Source organism: Mytilus californianus, unplaced genomic scaffold, assembly GCF_021869535.1.
Source record: "Mytilus californianus isolate M0D057914Y unplaced genomic scaffold, xbMytCali1.0.p SCAF_45, whole genome shotgun sequence".
Lineage (NCBI taxonomy): Eukaryota > Metazoa > Mollusca > Bivalvia > Mytilida > Mytilidae > Mytilus > Mytilus californianus.
The window spans coordinates 1304031-1323575 of record NW_026262696.1 but is presented as its reverse complement, the minus strand read 5'-3'; the positions used below and the strand labels follow the sequence as shown (position 1 = coordinate 1323575).

The window sequence follows — 19545 nt, the reverse complement described above, 5'->3', positions numbered from 1 at the left end:
GGTGTCGGTTGGCCACCAAAACTCGAAAACCGTAAGTCGTAGACACCTAGGATCTTCACTAATGATCATCAATTCATGTAACTTTAAAAAATACCTTAAGGTCAAATTTGTATGTTGACCTTGACCTTTGACCTTACACCTTGTTATGGGATAATCTCAGAAACCATTATACTTACAGAAGTTTTGAATAGTGGAAAATGTTTGGGTCAATAAGGCGCAACTTTGTTACATTTGACCGAAGAGATTTGACCTTTCTGTAAGGGGCATAACCCCTGTTTTAGGTTTCTGAAAAGACAAAATCAGCTTTTACTATATAACCAAAGGTCCTAGACCGATGGGGTCTTCAGCAATGACATTTGGGACCAATGACCTTGACAAAGGTCACAAGGTCAAAGGTCAAGGTCATGTCCCAGATAACGAATTATGTGTTTTTGACCTTATTTAAAGTAATTTCAGTGTGTTTTAAAGCTTTTAAAGGTTGACCTTGACCTTTGACCTAACCTCTTTTTATTGGATATCTCAAAAACGATTGTACTTATAAAAATCGTCAATAGTGAAAAATGTTTGGGTCATAGTAGCCAAACTTTTTTTACATTATGACCAAAGAGATTTGACCTATCTGTAAGGGGCATAACCCCAATTGACTGTTTCTGAAAAGACTAAATTAGCTTTTACTCTTGAACCAAAGGTCCTAGACCCATGGGGTCTTTTGTAATGACATCCTGGACTAATGACCTTGACAAAGATCATAAGGTCAAAGTCAAGGTCATGTCCCAAATAGCGAATTTTGTGTTTTTTGTCATATTTTAAGGGTTTTAAGTGTGTTAAAGAGCTTTTCAATGCATTCTACGACTATTGAAACATGTATTTTACATTATGAAAAGGAAAGACCTCTCAATTGTTCAAGAACAATTGACATTTTAATTTTGGTCTACATGTATTTACTTCAACTACATATATGGCTTGAAATCCATTTCGTCTTGCGTTAATCGGATGTGCATAATTTCAATAACATGTTTTGTTTACACGAAAATCTGTATACAATTGGTTTACATATATGTACATCATTTGTTTCACTTTTATGAATAGAATATATGTGATTATTTCTAAGACCTATTTTAATGCAATTTAAAAAATTTTTAGAGCCCATATACAATGTTTTATACCAAATAATTTAAGTAGGTGCTCAATGTATAATAGGACTTTCTAGCTAGCGTATATTTTCTATTGATAGTTGTCTCATTTTCATTGCGATTATTTGGGCTGCCATCTCAGTGATGCTCTATTTACTTTGAAGTTTTTGCTTAGTTTACATTTTAAAGTTTGTGTATTGGTCAGTTTAAAGAGAACCGCTAATGATAAGTCAATGGTATTTAGTTTGCAGCTTGATTGGCACATACTGTGTCCACGGGATTGTTTGGCCCTGCATGGTTTACTGACTTTGAATGATCTCCATAGCTTACATGATAAAGAATTGCCATTATTATTTCGAAATTTCTTTTATACTACATGTACAATATACTATCAAAATATCGTAAAGACAGGAAATATCTCTGTGTCAATAATTTCTTTCATTTGAGAATTTGATTATAAAAATGCTAACTGTACAACGGTATAGAAAACCGAATCAGTAAGCACACAATTGATAAGTATTTAATGGTAATTATAACACGTTTTATTGTCTGTCATACATAATGGCATTTATGCATGAAAAACAAATGCTAAACACAAACGCAGAAATTTAGTTATTAATTGTTCCGTATAACGAATAGATAATGACATAAGTGAAGATTATTTTCAAGTTGCAGCTACTGCTTTGAAATGTTAAATCATCACAATTCGCTTTAATAAATGGTATTATATGAATCTGTTTTTATTTTAAAAAAAAAAGAGAAAAAAAAAACATATGACATATTGCCTTGCTGTAATGATTAAGTAGATTTTTAAGATTTTACATGCATGTTGGGATACAGCCATGACAAATATTTAACAATTCTTTTAATGAACTTGTATTTTTCAGAAATATAATAAATAGTTTATAATACTTATAATAGAAGAGAAGGGTGTCCTTAATTATAAAATATTCTTCTATGTGCTGATTCTGGAGGAGAATGGGATGGGAGAGGTTGTCAATCACAAAAATATACAGTATGTTAAACGTGTTGGAAAAATTCTTAATTTTTATAATCACTAAAAGGTCAACAAAAAGCCAATTGCGTGACGTTTGTGACTCAACAATTAATTAGCCGGTGTGCACTAATCAAACAATTTTTTTGTCATTATCCAATTATTCTTAAATTAACGAAGCAACACTTATTGTACAGACTACCCACGCATATGCATTTTACTGTCTTGTAACGTCCTGAATATTTTCCTATCATGTAAATCAATGAGCATTTAAACTACATATTGCACAGCGCAACTGATCTGTTATCTTTTTAATACGTATAATGCATTGAAATTTCAATTGATCTCAAGAGTTCAAAAACTATACCAATATGAACAAGAAATGATTATAATCTACGGATTGTCTTGATAATTTGTAAAATAAGGTCTTGTTACAAGGTAAATTATCAAATGGTTTACATAAAGGCAGCAGTGTTATACCGCTGTTTAATGGTCATAATTTGATGAAGCGAAACACATTAACTATAACAGGAAAACAACGGAAAAACAGAAACACTGAACTACAACGAAAGCAAACGCCAACATACAAAGAAAAGGACTATCTGATAACAACTGCCATATTCCTTGGTACAAGACATTTTAAGAAAGCAAAATGGTGGGTTGAACCTGGTTTTAATGGCTAGCCAATCCTCCCGCTGATATGGCAATGTTAAAAATACCGCTAAAATCACATCACTATGTGACCGCAATACAGTACAAACATGTAAACCACAGAATAACAACGGACACCCCATGAATTTACAACAGCACACAAGGACACAGCAAACGAAATATAAAATGCGCGTCACAAAAGTAACGTATTTTTTGTGACGTTTATATTATCACAGGTAAATTTCTAAAAATAAAATAGATTTGTTTTATTTATAGACAAGTAAAGAATATTAAATTGGGATTGGGTTTGTACTGGTGTTATTTTATGTATTTTTTAACCATGACAAAAATATTAAAATGGAGTTGTGTTGTAATGCTGTTATTAATTGCATTTTCTTGCCATGTTGGATTTTCTTCTAAATCAAAACTGTGTATAAACAAACAAAAATCCTGTGCATATAGTTGCTTTAAACTTAAAATTATTTATAAATGAAATAGCTTATTTTTTATCTTAACTTTTACATACATATAGAAAATAAAAATAAAATAACTGTAATATAAGGCAAGATCATGTAAGACCAAATAGTAAACACACATGAAAACAAACAACATAAAACAAAAACACTGTAAACGAACCACGAGTAACTCGACTATACTGAAAAAAAGACATATGTGAAATGTACCGAAAATACAGAATTCAAACCACAAACGAAATAAACAGACAACAACTCAGAACAAAATGACCCACCGGACCTACACGTATAAGAAAGTAACAACAAAATGCCCGAAAGCGGGATTTATAAATACCAAACCAACAGCGAACATAAGACATAACAAAATATCCAACCGGACTTATAAAAGAAACATCAAAACTAAATACATGAATGTTGAATATATAAATACCGAGACACGTCGAATACCAATGCGAATTTACACTCGGCAATACAGTCATATTCGGGAATTGGTCACGTTCGGTACTAAGCAGACCAGACGACGTAGATGGTTAACCACGATCTAAAAGTGTACCAAAAATACCAAACTCCAAGGTAAATCAAAAAAGGGTGAAGTCCATAAAAACTGATAAAATCAATCGTTTGACTTTATTAATCAACGGAACGAGTTAAAAACAACTGTCATATTCCTGACTTAGTACAGACATTTTCCGTAGAAAATGAAGGGATAAACCTGGTTTTATAGCTAGCTAAATATCTGTTTTGGGTATAAAAAGATGGAGTTGTCTTTCGTATTTTTGAATGCAAAAGTAACTGCTGAAGGTAATACATATACCATTATATAGTCGCCTTAACCAGATTTTCAGATTTAACAATATGTATCTTGCATAGAAGTCGTAATAATGTTTAGTGATTATAGAAATTAAACAAATGATACTAGTATAAGGTACGAACATTAGAATATATCTCTTGGCTACATTCACTAGTTTACAGAAATAACTCAGATATTTTTTTATGAGAGCTGATCTAAAGATCACGGGAGTATGTTTCATACACAATAGTACTTTCAACTGTGAATAGTCGTCACATCATCAATTAAAATGGTTATGACACTAAGTAAAACATAATTTACTAAAGATTCTAATTCTCACTTGGAAAAAAAATGTCATAGTCAGTTTAACGGACATGCAGATACTTAACACCTACTTACACTGGCAAAAATGCCACACGCATGTGAAAGAGACGTTTCATGCCACGCATGTGACACATGTGTGAAAAACACATGTGATACGCATGATACACACATGTGATCATGCGTTTCACATGTGAATCACATGCGTAAGGAAATACACCTGTGATACATGCGTGATTACTACATGTAAAAGGCATGGTGCCTGTATTAAATATTTTTCAAAATGTCCTATTTGTCCAATTACCATGATTGTTGACATGTTTCCCAGTTCTCATGTGAACTACATGCAATTTCTAACACATTTTTCTAACACATGCGTTATACATGTGTTTTCTCTATATATACACACGCAAAATGAAATTAAGGTGAATTGAGCATCAATCACACAAATTCACAGTATTTGAGCATATTTTAGATAAGTTAATGCTAATCTAGTACACATTCTATTTTGATATATAAATATTCTTCTTGGTCTTGACTATGTGTTCATACTTCCATTATATTTTACTTTCTTGATCCTAAACAATACAAAAAATATTTATCTATCAACTCCCAATATCTCCAATGCAAGAGATAAGATGCAATAAAACAAAGAAGGCAAGCAAATATCCAGGTCACCTTAGTTCACTCCTAAAATTTTTTCGGTTATGTTCAAGTCTCAATACTTTTTTTAAAATTCATGTAAGGATTGGTGATTCATTTATAGAATATGTATGCACTAATGTATATTTCATTTTTAATATGTATGTACAAGTCATTTTGTGGTTATCAGCCATGAGACAATCCAATCCCATTATGGAAATAGTCTTACTTGCAAAAGATGCCAATTTTTCTTTTGAAAGTTTTGAAGAAAAAAAGTATTTCACCCTGCCACATATTCCTGTGCCTGTTTCAAGCCAGGAACCTTTTCAGTGGTTGTCTCATCCTAATAAAAAAAAATATTTAAAGAATTTGGTGTTGATGGCAGCTCTTTGATTGGTATAGACTCTGGTTAATAAAGTAGATCATGACATTGTTTAGACACCTGTTCATTGTTGAGGACTGTATGTTAGCACCTTAATGCCTTTCATGTGTTTTTGTTGTGTTGCTGTCTGATTTATTTATACCTCATATCTCATTGTATTAATAAACTGAAATAGAAAGTTCTGTGAAATATATTTTGATATACCATATTGAAAGTCTTGCTGTTATTTACAACCATTTCCTTCTTATTTCATATATCTATTTCAGTTTTTCATTTTAACACCAATCTTAAGGTTAAGGCAAAAAGAAAACAAATATTGACAAACAACAGGCATATACCATTAGAAGATCTCAAAGTTTGGCTGCACAATAAACTAAAAATTCTTGTTATTTCAAATATTTATATAAAAATCAGTTTAAAACATGCATTTTCCATTTTTAGACTGTAATTGTCATGTTGGCACAATAATTTGAATTTGAATTGTATTATATTCTGAGAGTACTTGTGGTTGAAAAAATATACACGATATTTAATTCCATGTGTTTTAGATTTCTTGAATACACCACTCCCATATAATGACTACATGTCTGTTAGTAATGTTAAGAGTTCTCTCCTGCATGTAATTGCTGTAATTGCTATTTGTACCCAAGGCTTCCTTCATACATTTGCACTTATCCTTCTAAGATGTTGCTTGAATGATAAAATCCTGTAATACATTATCAGCCATCAGACTCTTGGAATACAGTTGCTGTAATAAAAATAATAAACTGTAATCACAGAGATATGTCTCGCTTTTTAGTAATTTCGATAATGCAAATGTTGAAATTAAAATAGCAACACTTTAACATGTAAGATTTGCAAATATTCAAAGTCAATGAACCATGACTAAAGGTACATGGCTAAACAATCTCCATGGAAATTAGATGTGCCAATGCTAATACAACGCATACCAAATACCATTGACTTATCATAAGTAGTTCCCTTTAAAAAACCTAAACACAAACTAATACATGTAAACTAAGAAGATTTTAAAGTCAATAAACGATAACTGAGGAGGCGGGGCCAAATAATCTCCATGGTAATGAGATGTGCCAATACTAATACAACTGCATACCAAATATCTTCGACTTACTACTTGTGGTTCACTATAACTAGACTTAATCACAAACTAATACATTGTTGACGCCGCTGTCGTCACCAACGCCAGAAACAGCATACCTATGCCTCGCTTTTTGACTCCGTCAAGCGAGACAAAAACAGCATATATTTTTTGTAAAACATACATCAAATATTGGATTACCAATCAAGCAAAAAATGATAACATCAATTTAATCTCCAATGATTTACCAAACTTACATATATATATATATATATATCGTGTGAACAACTGGAGTGGAATATAATAGTTGTTGTTTATCATATTTATTTTTCGTTTAATGTCTTTTACGTAAATTGGAATTGTATTACATCTGTAATTTCAGGACCTTTTATAGCTTGCTAGATGCAGTATCAGTTTTGCTCATTGTTGAAAGCTGTTCATACAGTGATCTATAGTTGCTAACATTCAGTCATTTGGACTCTGGTGGATAGTTGTCTCATTGGCAATAATACTACTTATCCCCGGCTTAGTATATTTCTAGGAGTTTGATTGGTTAACGCACGTCGTTACAAAACCCATAGCCCCTGGGTGTTGCTAACCCATATCCCCGGACGTTGCTACCCATTACATCGGGGAACTTCACGCCCGTTTTCCTTAGTTCCATGGTTGTTCCTTACATATCGAATTATGAAGATTGTCCATGATGTCTGTATAATTAGATACTTAATCCACTAACGATTTTATCTTATTATATGTCGCCTTTGATTATTTGCACTCATTTTAGTAAATGCATCACTGTGCTGCCACATTGTCAATGAATGGGACTACTGAAATAGCTATGCAAATGACCCACGTTGACGTCACGCCGTCTATGATGCAACTCTCACAACATTGAGCGCCAAATTCGACCCATTCCAGTTTCTCTGTCTCCTCTAAAAATGACCAGATTTGGACTAAGACCGGGGATAAATTTGTTATCTACGTTCATATCCGTAGATATGGATATTTTAACACCCTTCAGTACCCTGTACACCCTTCGGCTTCGCCTCAGGGTGTACTTGGATACTTCAGGGTGTTAAAATATCCATATCTACAGATATGAACGTAGATAACTTATAAAATTCTCATTTTTATCAACATAAATTACCGTAATAATGAAAACTAACTCTATTCATGCATGTGTACTACACATTACCTGTATATATAATATATACTAGAATACTCCGGGACATCATGGTGTTGTGACTGAAGCAAAGTACCTTAGCCTTATTTTTAGCCTGAATTTTAAGATTTTTTCGTTTTATCATCTAATAATGTCATGCTGGTCATTAGGTGCACAGTTTTCTCTGCTTTCAAAATCTTTCTTTTTGAACCCTTCGACCCAGAACTTGTAAATTATCTGTAGTAATAATTATGTGGAAAACAAATGGGCCTGGAATGGTGTAATTTTTAATCAACACCATTGTCCTATATATATAAGTTATAAATAAAGTTGAATTCTTTGAATCGTCATTTTTATGTCATGCCGGCTCACAAATTGGACCTTGTTATTTTAGTATTATAGATCTAGATTACTAAGTGCTTGTAGAAACACAATTCCTCATTTTTCAAGCCCCTTTCTTACATGTCTTATCCTCATTTAAATTACAATACCAACTAAAAGCTCCAAGGAGCCTGTGTCGCTCACCTGATATTTTTTTTATTTTACAATTGATGCATGAAATAATGCAACCAATATACTTTTGCTTTAGTTTCAAAGATATAAGTCAATAAAATGCTTCGCTGGGGCGCAGCTTGATACGACCGCAGAGGTCGAACCCTGAACAGTTGGGGCAAGTATGGACACAAAATTCAAGCTTGATACAGCTATGACTTTGGATTGTCATTAAATATTTGACACAGCATAGGTTTCTGACACAGGATGAATGTGGTGTAAGAACTGGAAAAAATTTAATTTACCTATTATGGTGGAATATCCATAAACTAAATTGTTTGTTAATTTCAATATATCAAAGAATATGTAGAATTCAATGTTTGATGTAATGTAATAAAGTTGAAATTTGTGGACCAATTTGGTAACATGTATAAATAATCAAAAATCTAAATACATGGGAGCCCATTTAAATACATCATAAAGGTATTAAAATAGAAAGTGACATCATAGTCATGGCTAAAAATAAACAAAAATCCTTAATCAGCAACATTTAAAGTAATATCTAAAAATAAAATTCCTTTGTAACCATAAAAGCCCATTTAAATACATCACAAAGATATTAAAATAGAAAATGACATCATAGTCATGGCTAAACATAGCAAAAAACTCTTAATCAGCATCATTTAACAGTAATATCTAAAAATGGAAATTACATCATAAAGGTATTAAAATAGAAAATGACATCATAGTCATGGCTAAAAATAAACAAAATCCTTAATCAGCATCAGCAACATTTTATAGTAATATCTAAAAATAAAATTCCTTTGTAACCATAAAAGCCCATTTAAATACATCATAACAGATATTAAAATAGAAAATGACATCATAGTCATGGCTAAACATAGCAAAAACCTTAATCAGCATCATTTAACAGTAATATCTAAAAATAAAAATTTCTTTGCAACCATAAAAGTAAAATAGAAAATGACATCATAATCATAGCTAAAAATAAACAAAATTTTTTTTTATTGGCAAATTTTAAATGGAGTTTATTATACTAAAACAATAAATTTGCAACCATAAACATGATAAAACCCCATTTAAACACATCATAAAAGTATTAAATAATTCAACTACATCATAAGGCTATAAAAATAGAAAATGACTTCATAGTCAAGGCTAAAGGTAAACAAAAAACCTTCATCAGCAAAATTTTATATTGGCAAATTTCCAATGAAGTTTATTACACTAAAATTGTTGGCAAATTTCCAATGCATTTATTAACAATAAAGTTATTGGCAAATTTCCAATTTACATAATTTAAAAGCAGTGTAGATGAGATATTTAAATGAGTTTGAATTACCAACCTTACACTGCTTTTAAATAATGTTCTTTACTCAATTATTTGTCTATTAAAATGGAAACCCTTGTTTTTTAACCTTTTTTCCCCTTATTCCTTAAACATTAGAGCCATAACCACACCCCCCCCCCCCCCCCCACCCCCCCAAAGCCAATTATTACTTTCCAATGTAACTTAAATTTCCAATATACATAATTTTAAATTTCAATTCCTCATGATATATAATCGTATCATTATTATTTTCTTTCATATATAAATCTGAAACAACCATCTTTAAATGGAAAATTTTAAAGAAAAAAAAATCCTTATTTTTGACCAATATTTGGCCCCTTATTCATAAATGTTTGAGCAATTAACCCCAAAACTCAATTCCTACTTTCTCTTTGTGATAAAAAATAACTAACTTAAAATGTAAATTTTAAACAAAAAAAAAATGAAAAAAAAAAAATTAACCCTTTTTTGACCCCGCCCCCCTTATGATTCGTCACCCCCACCCCCCTTTCCCCCCAAACCAAGCTCAATAACAGCCTTGCCTTTGTGGTATGGTACCTTGTAATACAATTTTAGAGAGATCCATACACTTGAACACAAGTTATTGTCTAGAAACTAAAAAATGCTTATTTTAAACCCCTTTTTAGGCCCCTTATTACTAAACATTTTGGGCAATTACCACAACACTCAATTCCAGCTTTCCCTTTGTGAAATGGAACCTTGTAGTAAAATTTCAGAAAGATCCATACACTTACACACAAGTTATTGTCATGAAACTAGAAAAATGCTTGTTTTTTGCCCCCTTTTGGCCCCTTATTCCTAAAATTTTGAGGCAATTAACCCCAAAATCAATCCCAGCATTGACCCTTTGTGATATGGAATCTTGTGGTACAATGTCAAAGAGATCCATATGCTAACACACAAGTTATGTCTGGAAGTTACAAAAATGCTTATTTTCGGCCCCTTTTTGGCCCCTAATTCCTTAACTGTTGGTACCATAACCCCCAAAATCAATCCCCACCTTCCTATTGTGGTATTGAACCTTATGGTAAAATTTCATAGAGATCCATTCACTTAAACTAAAGTTAGAGTGCGAAAACCATTGTGTATTCGGACGACGACGACGACACCGACGCCAACGTCATACCAATATACGACCTCAAAATTTTTTTGCGGTCGTATAAAAACTGCATTTTCCCCCCTATGTTCTATTTTTAAACTAGATACCCTAATGCTTATTATGGCCAAGTTTGGTTAAATTTGTCTCAGTTGTTTCAGGAAAAGACTTTTGTAAAAGATTACAAAAATTTACGAAAAAATTGTTAAATTTGACTTTAAAGTGCAATAACTCCTTATGGGGTCAATTGACCATTTTGATCCTGTTGACTTATTTGTGAATCTTATTTTGCTGAACATTATTGCTGTTTACAGTTTATCTCTATTTTTTAAACTAGATACCCTCAGGATGATTTAGGCCAAGTTTGGTTTTATTTGGCCCAATAGTTTCAGAGAAGATTTTTGTAAAAGTTAACGGACGACGACGGACGCCAAGTGATGAGAAAATGATGCAATTAACAGCAAAAGTAGGCGAGACACTGGGTTCTGCGGAACCCTTACGATTTTTTTGAAATTGCCTTGGAATTCAGTATTTTTGTTATACCATTTGGAAATTAAATACTGTAACAAATACATACCAGTTACATTTATATGTACTGTAGCTATAGGGTCTCCTAAATATCTAATCCTGTTGTTAATTTCATTTAAACATATAATGTATATAGATTCTCTTCCACTTACATCTGAGGAGCTAATTCTGAAAATTAAAATTCCTGTGATTATCATATAAAATCTTAACTTGATGCAGTCTGCTTTCCAATAAGAATAAATTAGGAATACAGTTATCCCTTGGCAAAGAGAGAGAAAACAAGTGATATTTTTATATTATAACCAATACTGCACATGGTAATTGGAACATCACTAGTTTTCTGGATTGGATTGTTGCTCACTTTGTCAGGATCTTTTACAGCTGACTATATACTGTAGAAACATTAATTTTCGTGGGGTTAAAATTTCGTGGTTTTGTCTCTTTACAAGATTTCATGGGGATTTAATTTCGTGGTTTCCAGTAAATGGAAGTGATATTATATGTAGGTTAAATTTTCGTGGGGATTTTAATTTCGTTGATATATTCTTTCCACGAAATAAACGAAATTAAATCCTCCACAAAAATTTCTGCTTTTACAGTAGTATGGTTTTGTTCATTGTTGAAAGTCATACAGTGACCTAAATTTTTTTACATCCTCTTTGACTAATGGAATGTTTTCTCATTGACAATCCTACCATACATTGTGAGACCTTATTTATAAAATACTAAAAATTTCAATCTGTGACAATAACATTTTATTAATTAAATAAGGTAATCTGATCAACATTATGAAGCAATTTTCAAAACACTCTGTCATTGTCTGACAGCGATCAAAGTAATTTTAACTTCTATGACAATGTACAATGATGTATATATGTGCAAGGCTCAAAACTAAGTATTACAACTAAATTCATACATATATCTATATACATTTACAAGGTACTTAAAAAATAAGCGAGACTGATGCATAAAATGTAGGTAAAAAAAAAATACTTTTGTTGGATCCTGCATCATAATTATTACAAGTTAATGAAGGCAAGTCATAATCATTGAGTACATGTACATTATATTATTTGAACTTAAAGTAAAGGATAATCTGATTAGTCTCTAATCAGTAATGAAGCCACACAACACTGTGTGATAACAGTGACATACAAGTCTCCCATAGATGCACATACTATTATTTTAGGTCTTTTGTATATATATGTTTAAGGTTACTTAGAATTGGCTGTTGACATACATGTACATGTACACATGGACTGTCAGGCATGGAGTCATTGGACCCTAGGTTACTCCAGTTCATTATCAGTCACTATCAATAGTCAACTCCTCTGTCCATTTGTTGTAATACAATGTACAGCTGAAAGGGAGAAAACAGTACTTTATTAATAGCATGTGGATGCAAGACTATAATAAGTATTCAAAGAGTTTTGCAAACAATTAGCTTATCCATTTAGGAGAATTCTGTATTTACCTAGTGATGTGACAGTAAACAGTGGCGGATCCAGAACTTTTTATAACTAAAGGGGGGGGCCCACTCCAGTCATGCTTCAGTGATTCCCTATATAATCAACCAAATTTTTACCACAAAAGGGGGGCCGCCCCCCCCTGGATCCGCCTATGGTAAAATCAAGTTTAATGAAGGCCAAGCTTAAAATACAATACAGTTATCTACTTTCTAATGCAGCATATTAAAATAAATACCATTTAACAAATATTTTGCATTGTCTTTAGCAACTAAACAATGTGACATCATATGCGTACTCATGATGTCAAACATAAAATTCTAGAAGTACATTTTATTTATACCTTTCGTACGCTTCAGAATGGTTTCAATGTTGACAAAAAAAATGGAGGACCTTTCACTGGACTGAAAATTTCAAATAGTCCAGGACCTTTCATTTTTAAATGCAAATTTTAACCCCTGCATGTAGACCAATTTGAAAACCTGGCCCAAAATAAATAGACAGCTGCACCATGAGCACATGATACACCAATCGCTTATTCAAAGAATAAAGTTCAATAACTTTTCAATGTCATAATCAGACATTCATGAAAAACTAAAGGGAGGTTATCTTAATAGATATAAACCAGTCACCAAAGTTTCATGATAACTGCTCAAAGCATTGTCTGAAAAATGAAAATCCCCCTTTTTTATGAATAAAATCACATAACTCTGAAACATAAAATCTAAAATTAATAAAAACCAAAAGGGAGCTTATGACAATAAATATAAACAATTCACCAAAGTTTTATGAAAACTGCTGTAAGCATTTTTGAGTTATTGTCTGAAAACTGGAAAATCTCCCTTTTTTAAATGAATATAACCCCACAACTTGGAAACATAAAATCTTAAATTTATAAAAATCGAAAGGGAGCTCATGTCAATAGATACAAACAAGTCACAAAAGTTTCTTGCCATTTGGTGAACACATTTTGAGTTATTGTCCCAAAACTGGTAAATCCCCATTTAAAGTTTTTTAATGTTTTTTGGATATCAACAACTTTGTCAAACATACATGGAATTTTGACATGGAATTAGTTATATCTGCACACAAGAACACACATTTGTATGTGTTTTTTCTGCATAAACATGTAATTCATAATTTATTAAAACTTCCGACATAGTCCCATTGTGCATCTCTTTTTTATGCCCTTGTCGTAACGGAGGGGGCATCAAGTTTTACACTTGTCTGTCTGTACATCCTTGCATACTTGCATTGAGAAATAGGTTTTATACCCTTTTGATATATTGAATATTTTGACATTACACAGTCATACTTTTCTTAAGACTGCATAAAATGACAAACTGTGAAACATTGTTACACTAAATCTGTTGAATGTAAACTGATAGATATTTTAGTTTGGGAAAACATGTTTTTTGCACCTTTTTTTATTATAAGACCTATTGATGAATCCAGTCCTTTTTGGCTAATTTTGAAAGTTGGTTCTTATGTTGTTTGCTGTCTGCCATTACTGTATGTAGTTTATATTTTTCATCCTTGTAGGTTACTTTATGGTATTGATTTTGTTCATTGTTTAAGGCTGTACATTGACCAGTAAATGTTTACATCTTTGTCCTTTGGTCTATTAATTGATAGTTGTCACATTGAGGATCATACCTCATCTTTTTATATTTATATGCTAGGTCATTGAAAAAGCTCCAAGGATACAACATAATTTAATTGTTATATATTTGCAAATTCATTCTGATAATGCAAAAACATAACTTGATTGACTTTTTTTCTTATTTTAATGTCCAGAGGCAAATATTTTATGTATTCTAAACGAGAACAACTTATCATGATCAATTAATAATATAGGCCAGTCTGACAATGCTTGTTTTAGACCCTTTTTGGTCTCTAATTCCTGAATGGTTTGGGCAAATACCCCCAAAATGAAACTTAACCTTCTACTTGTGGTACAATTTCATAGCAATTAAAATACTTATAAACAAGTTATTGTCCTGAATTTAGAAAAATGCTTGATTTGGGCCTTTTTTGGCCCCTAATTCCTACACTGGTTGAACCATGACGCCAAAAATAATCCCAACCTTCCTTTTGTGGTATTGAACCTTTAAATCTAAATTCATAGACATTCATACACTTAAACTGAAGTTATTGTCCGGAAACCAAATGTCTTCGAACGAGTTGATAGCAATATACGACCTCAAAACTTTTTTGCTGTAGTATACAATATGGTTGTTCTTTTAAACATTTTCATAAATAATCTAAAAGAAATGTAGACCAGTTTGGGATTGCTTGCAATGCAATTTTCATTACATTAAACAATATATATTTCCACGGAATAACTTCTGTAAACCTAAATTTTAATAGCACTTACTTTCTAATTCATACATTTCAAAGTGACATTATTCCTGTATAAATTGCCAAATAAACGGATCACCGATGTAATAATAAATCTTAATTATAAATTTAATACTAAACAGAAAACAATGAACTTGCGGAAAAGATGGTATACCGCCAACAAAAGGTGCAAAGGTTTTATTTCTTGGTTTCCTTAAACTGACCTCATCATGAATATCAACAATTTTTTTACGACTATGCCTCTATTGAAAACAGCATGCCTAAGTCACAGCTTCATAACTGTTGTGGCTAGACAAAAAAGAACAAGCGATTAAGAGAGCTTTGAATGCAATTTTCTATAAAAATGACCTGTAAAAAAAATAAATTTGTCACTTCTAACATGGATAATTTTCGAACTTGCCCACAACATTACAAGAATCAAACTTTAAACTCTTTGACCTCAAACTTTTAAAAAAAATCTTCGAAACTGCATGTACAGAGCCTGACAAGAAAAAATTATTCAAACATAGTTATCATTTTCATTACATACCTCTCATCACAAAATTATTCATTGACTACTGCTCCTCATATCCACATAAATCAATAGGACAATCTATGACTCCACTATATAATCTAGAAAGCAATGCCTCAAATGAATTCTGTCCTGTTGCTTAGCTTCTCCTACTTCTCAAAGTAATTGTACTTTCGTTGAAAAAGCTAAAATAAATAATGTTTAATAAAATGAAGTTATAATACAATGTATCTGCCAAAATTGCCTTTAATATTTAGATCTGGCAAAATTGGCTTGCTTTGATCTTTTAAAACTAGACCAACAAACTTTCCCTGAAAAAAAAATGACTACAAAAAAGTATTTAATCATTTTATTAATGTTCTAATCCATCATATAAATTCCATATGACCCTTGAATGAAGGGATGAACAAAAGTGATTACATGTACAGTATATATTACAGGATCTCTGAATCTGTCATGATTTATAATGCCAATCTTTGGGGATTAAGTTATTAATAATCATGATACTTTGAAATTTTAAGTCATTCAAAGTTGTTTAAATTACACCAAAAGTTGGACTATTTTATATAAGGTAGTATCTGAGAAATGGACTAAACCAGGCAAGGTTTGGTGGTAAATACATTGTACATGTACAATGTACTTTGTTTTTGGCTTTGAACTAGGTGTTAGTAACTGGGAGTACTCTCAGATCTGAACTTGGTCTTTTTTGTTGTGGGGATGTGTAAGTACCCACCACGTCTTGTGTGTGGTTTTGTTAGATGTCTTTCTACTTTGTATAGATCTGATGAGTTAAGTAAGCCCTTTTCACATAAATATACCAGATTAGGAGGTGGTTTCGGCACCACAAACTACTAGTCTAGCCCCACCCCATCCTGTACATATTTGTATGTATGTGCCTGTCCCATGTCAGGAGCCTGTAATTCAGTGGTTCAGTTTGTCGTTTGTTGCTGTGTATCATATTTTGTTTTTTTTGTTCTTTGTTTTGTATATAAATTAGTCTGCTAGTTTTCTTGTTTGAATTGTTTTACAAATTTATCATTTTCATTTGGGGTCTTTTATAGCTGACTATATGGTATGGGGTTTGCTCATTGTTGAAGGATGTACAGTGACCTCTAGTTGTTAACTTTGATGTCATTTGATCTCTGATGGAGTTGTTGTCTTTTCTCATTAGTGTAAACAAGATTTTATTTTGAAAATAATTAGGTTATTTAAACATTACAATATGACAGTTTTATTAGGATTGGAAAACAAGTGAATTTTCACGGACTTTTACCAATTCCTCTCTTTTCTCATTGGCAATCATACCACATTTTCTTATTTTTATATTTACATTACGTACATGTAAAGTAGATCTTTCATCTTCTGTAGGTGTCCGATTCCTAAGTACATGTACAACAGGGGGCCCTAATTAACAGCATGATTTTGAGTCGGCTAAAAAACAATCAGATAGATTATGATACAATTAACAGGTTTCTTTGCAATTATTTTGCAAATAACTAAGCTAATGCAAGAATAAAGTTATTATCCAATAAATACATAAATTAAATAATAGTAAATAATGAATCTACAATTATATTTTAAGAAGTGAAACATCATTTAAATTCAATAAATATCATATATTAAATTTCAATTTTTTTTTTAATTCTGGGTAGATAAGTTTTCATTTTTTTAAAGTACATGTAGGGCGAGTTGGTAGACCTTTATCTGTTTATAATATATTTATTATATATTATCATGATTATATTCATTTGGATTTTACCCAAGTTAGGCAAGTTGCCACTGTTGGCAGGAGTACATTGTATATTTAACAGGATTTAATCCTTTTCACAAGTGGGGCGATTTTTTTTTAATGTGGGGCAAGCAAGTTGGTATGAAGGGAGCTACCACTTGATTTTGTGGGGGGGGGGGGGGGGGGGGGGGGGGGGGCTAGGATGAAAATGTTATGAACAGTTATCCTGCATTGTTTTTAGTTGTAATATCTGTCCTGACAGTTTATTATTCATTCTGTTCGATACTGGCTTTTATTTTTTTACTCAAAACTCCTGTCCCGCATTTTTTCAAATTCCGTCAAAGCCCCCTCTCCCATAAAAATCAAATGGTAGCTCCCTAAACAAGAGTGGAGCGATTTTAAAATAATGGTGCGTTTTGCCAATTGCAATGGGGCGAGTTGACTTGCTTCCGTTTTTGCCAATCTTTGACTGATTTTCGGGTTTATACATGCATGACATGGATAAAGTCAAATGGTTTTTCGTGAAAAGTATAGCACTAGCATCTTCCTAAAAATGCGCATGATTATATTTACATTTCATTGCGCTTTCCAAGTACAATAAGTTGGTACGTAATCCATCAAAACGAAACACTTTCGTTGCGTTGACTTTCATTCCCCGGATTCAGTTAATCGACAATGTAAGTTACTAACCCATTTCAATATATCTGTTTATAATAACTTTTTGATCCATCAGTTTGAAAAATCAAAGGTCTTTGTATCAACTATCTGACTATCTTTGTCCATTCTTTTAAAACATGAATTCAGCAGCAGACGAGCGTCCATGGATTTTGCGTTATAGTATAAAAACGACAACGGTGAAAAGATTTCCGGGTTTCCGTATTCGACGTGCCAAGCTTTCGTACATTTACGTATATATATGAGAGTTAGTCTGGAATCAAGAATGGGGATTTAAATAAGGACACAAAAAAAAATATAGATAGTTGAAAAGCAAAAATATAGAAAGAAGGATCATAGAGAATAATTGAGTATACTTAATTATGACTGAGAATCATGCAAAGACATTATTCTCATAGCATATACATGTCTCTGGAAGAATTGAGAATAAAGAAAAACTAAATAAAGAATATTCAATCATTTATATATTATTTATAACTCATTCACATTTTGTTCCATTCAGAATTAAATAACTCTGCTGAGGGGGGCATGGGAAGTTTGGAAAATTGACAAACGATAATTACTCTAAATTCTAATCAGAGGAGAATTAAATGTTAGACAGTTAGAGTGTAATAAATAAAATATAAACATATATTTTTCAAAATGATGTCACAGAAAACACAGATTTTTTTTTATTACTAATAAGATTCTGCAATTTGAGTATCTATGTCCAACAGATGTCAGTGAATTAGAAATTTTACTAATCTGATAGACGTTTAGTTAAGAATCTGTGACACGTTCTTTTGTAATATTATTAGGAAATTGCCTACCGCCTCCTTGATTTAGAATTGCATACTCTTCAAGATTAAGGTAGCCTACACAAATAACAGCCAGTTTTGGACTTGATCTTTTTGGCCAAGGTTAAACAATATATTTTGTTCTATAATTTTCAACTCATGAACTATGCAAATATTTTTAACACTATCTCCTCATGATATTCGACGAAAAGCTCACCAGATCTTATCTTCACATGTTTGCCAATATGGCGAATCAAATCAAAGTTTTACTTACTTAATTTCAAGTTGGCAATTACATGTATACTGCCACATGTTGAGCAGAAAGTTCCTAACTTTATCATTCACAATACTTGAGTTCACCCATGTATTTTGGAGGTTCGTGTTGCACATAAAGGCGGATTTAGAGCACCCTGCCCCTCCCCTTTTTGTGGCAAAAATTTGATCTATTATATCGGGAATCACTGATGCATGACTAGGGAGGCCCCCTCTTTAGCAGTCAGTTGGCCCCCTTATGAAAATTTCTGGATCCGTCAATGGCACAATCTTTAGTTTTTATGTAATGTTAAGCCCAACGGTTACTGGGAATTTCTGTACAGTATTTCATACCAAGGTTGTTTGGGTATCACAGTTTTAAAATGTTATCACCGTTGATCCAATAAACAAATCCTTGGTTGATCTATTCTTAAACAACTTCTTTCCAGTAGTACCCTCACAATGGTATTAATGACATTAATGCCTCCAACCTGGGACTATTATGGAGACTATTATACAATAGTCCCAGCTCCAACACTGATCATTGATATTTATGTTCCCCTTATAAATAGAATAGAGAAATTGAGGACATTTGTTCCACATTTTATGAACTTTGAAAAAACACAAGCACATGTAACTT

General features: G+C 32.1%; 1 long non-coding RNA gene across 2 annotated transcripts; it reads right to left on the bottom strand.

Moving 5' to 3' along the window:
* Positions 1 to 5766: 5766 nt before the first annotated feature.
* Positions 5767 to 18181, bottom strand: LOC127699967 (uncharacterized). Of its 2 annotated transcripts, none has more exons than XR_007981321.1 (6): positions 17893 to 18181; positions 16813 to 16904; positions 15492 to 15658; positions 12376 to 12495; positions 11185 to 11303; positions 5767 to 6134 (listed from the first exon to the last, which is right to left on the bottom strand). It is a non-coding gene; the product is annotated as an uncharacterized LOC127699967 (long non-coding RNA). The 2 variants fall into 2 exon arrangements; XR_007981320.1 differs by having other exon boundaries at positions 12382 to 12495.
* Positions 18182 to 19545: the final 1364 nt, after the last annotated feature.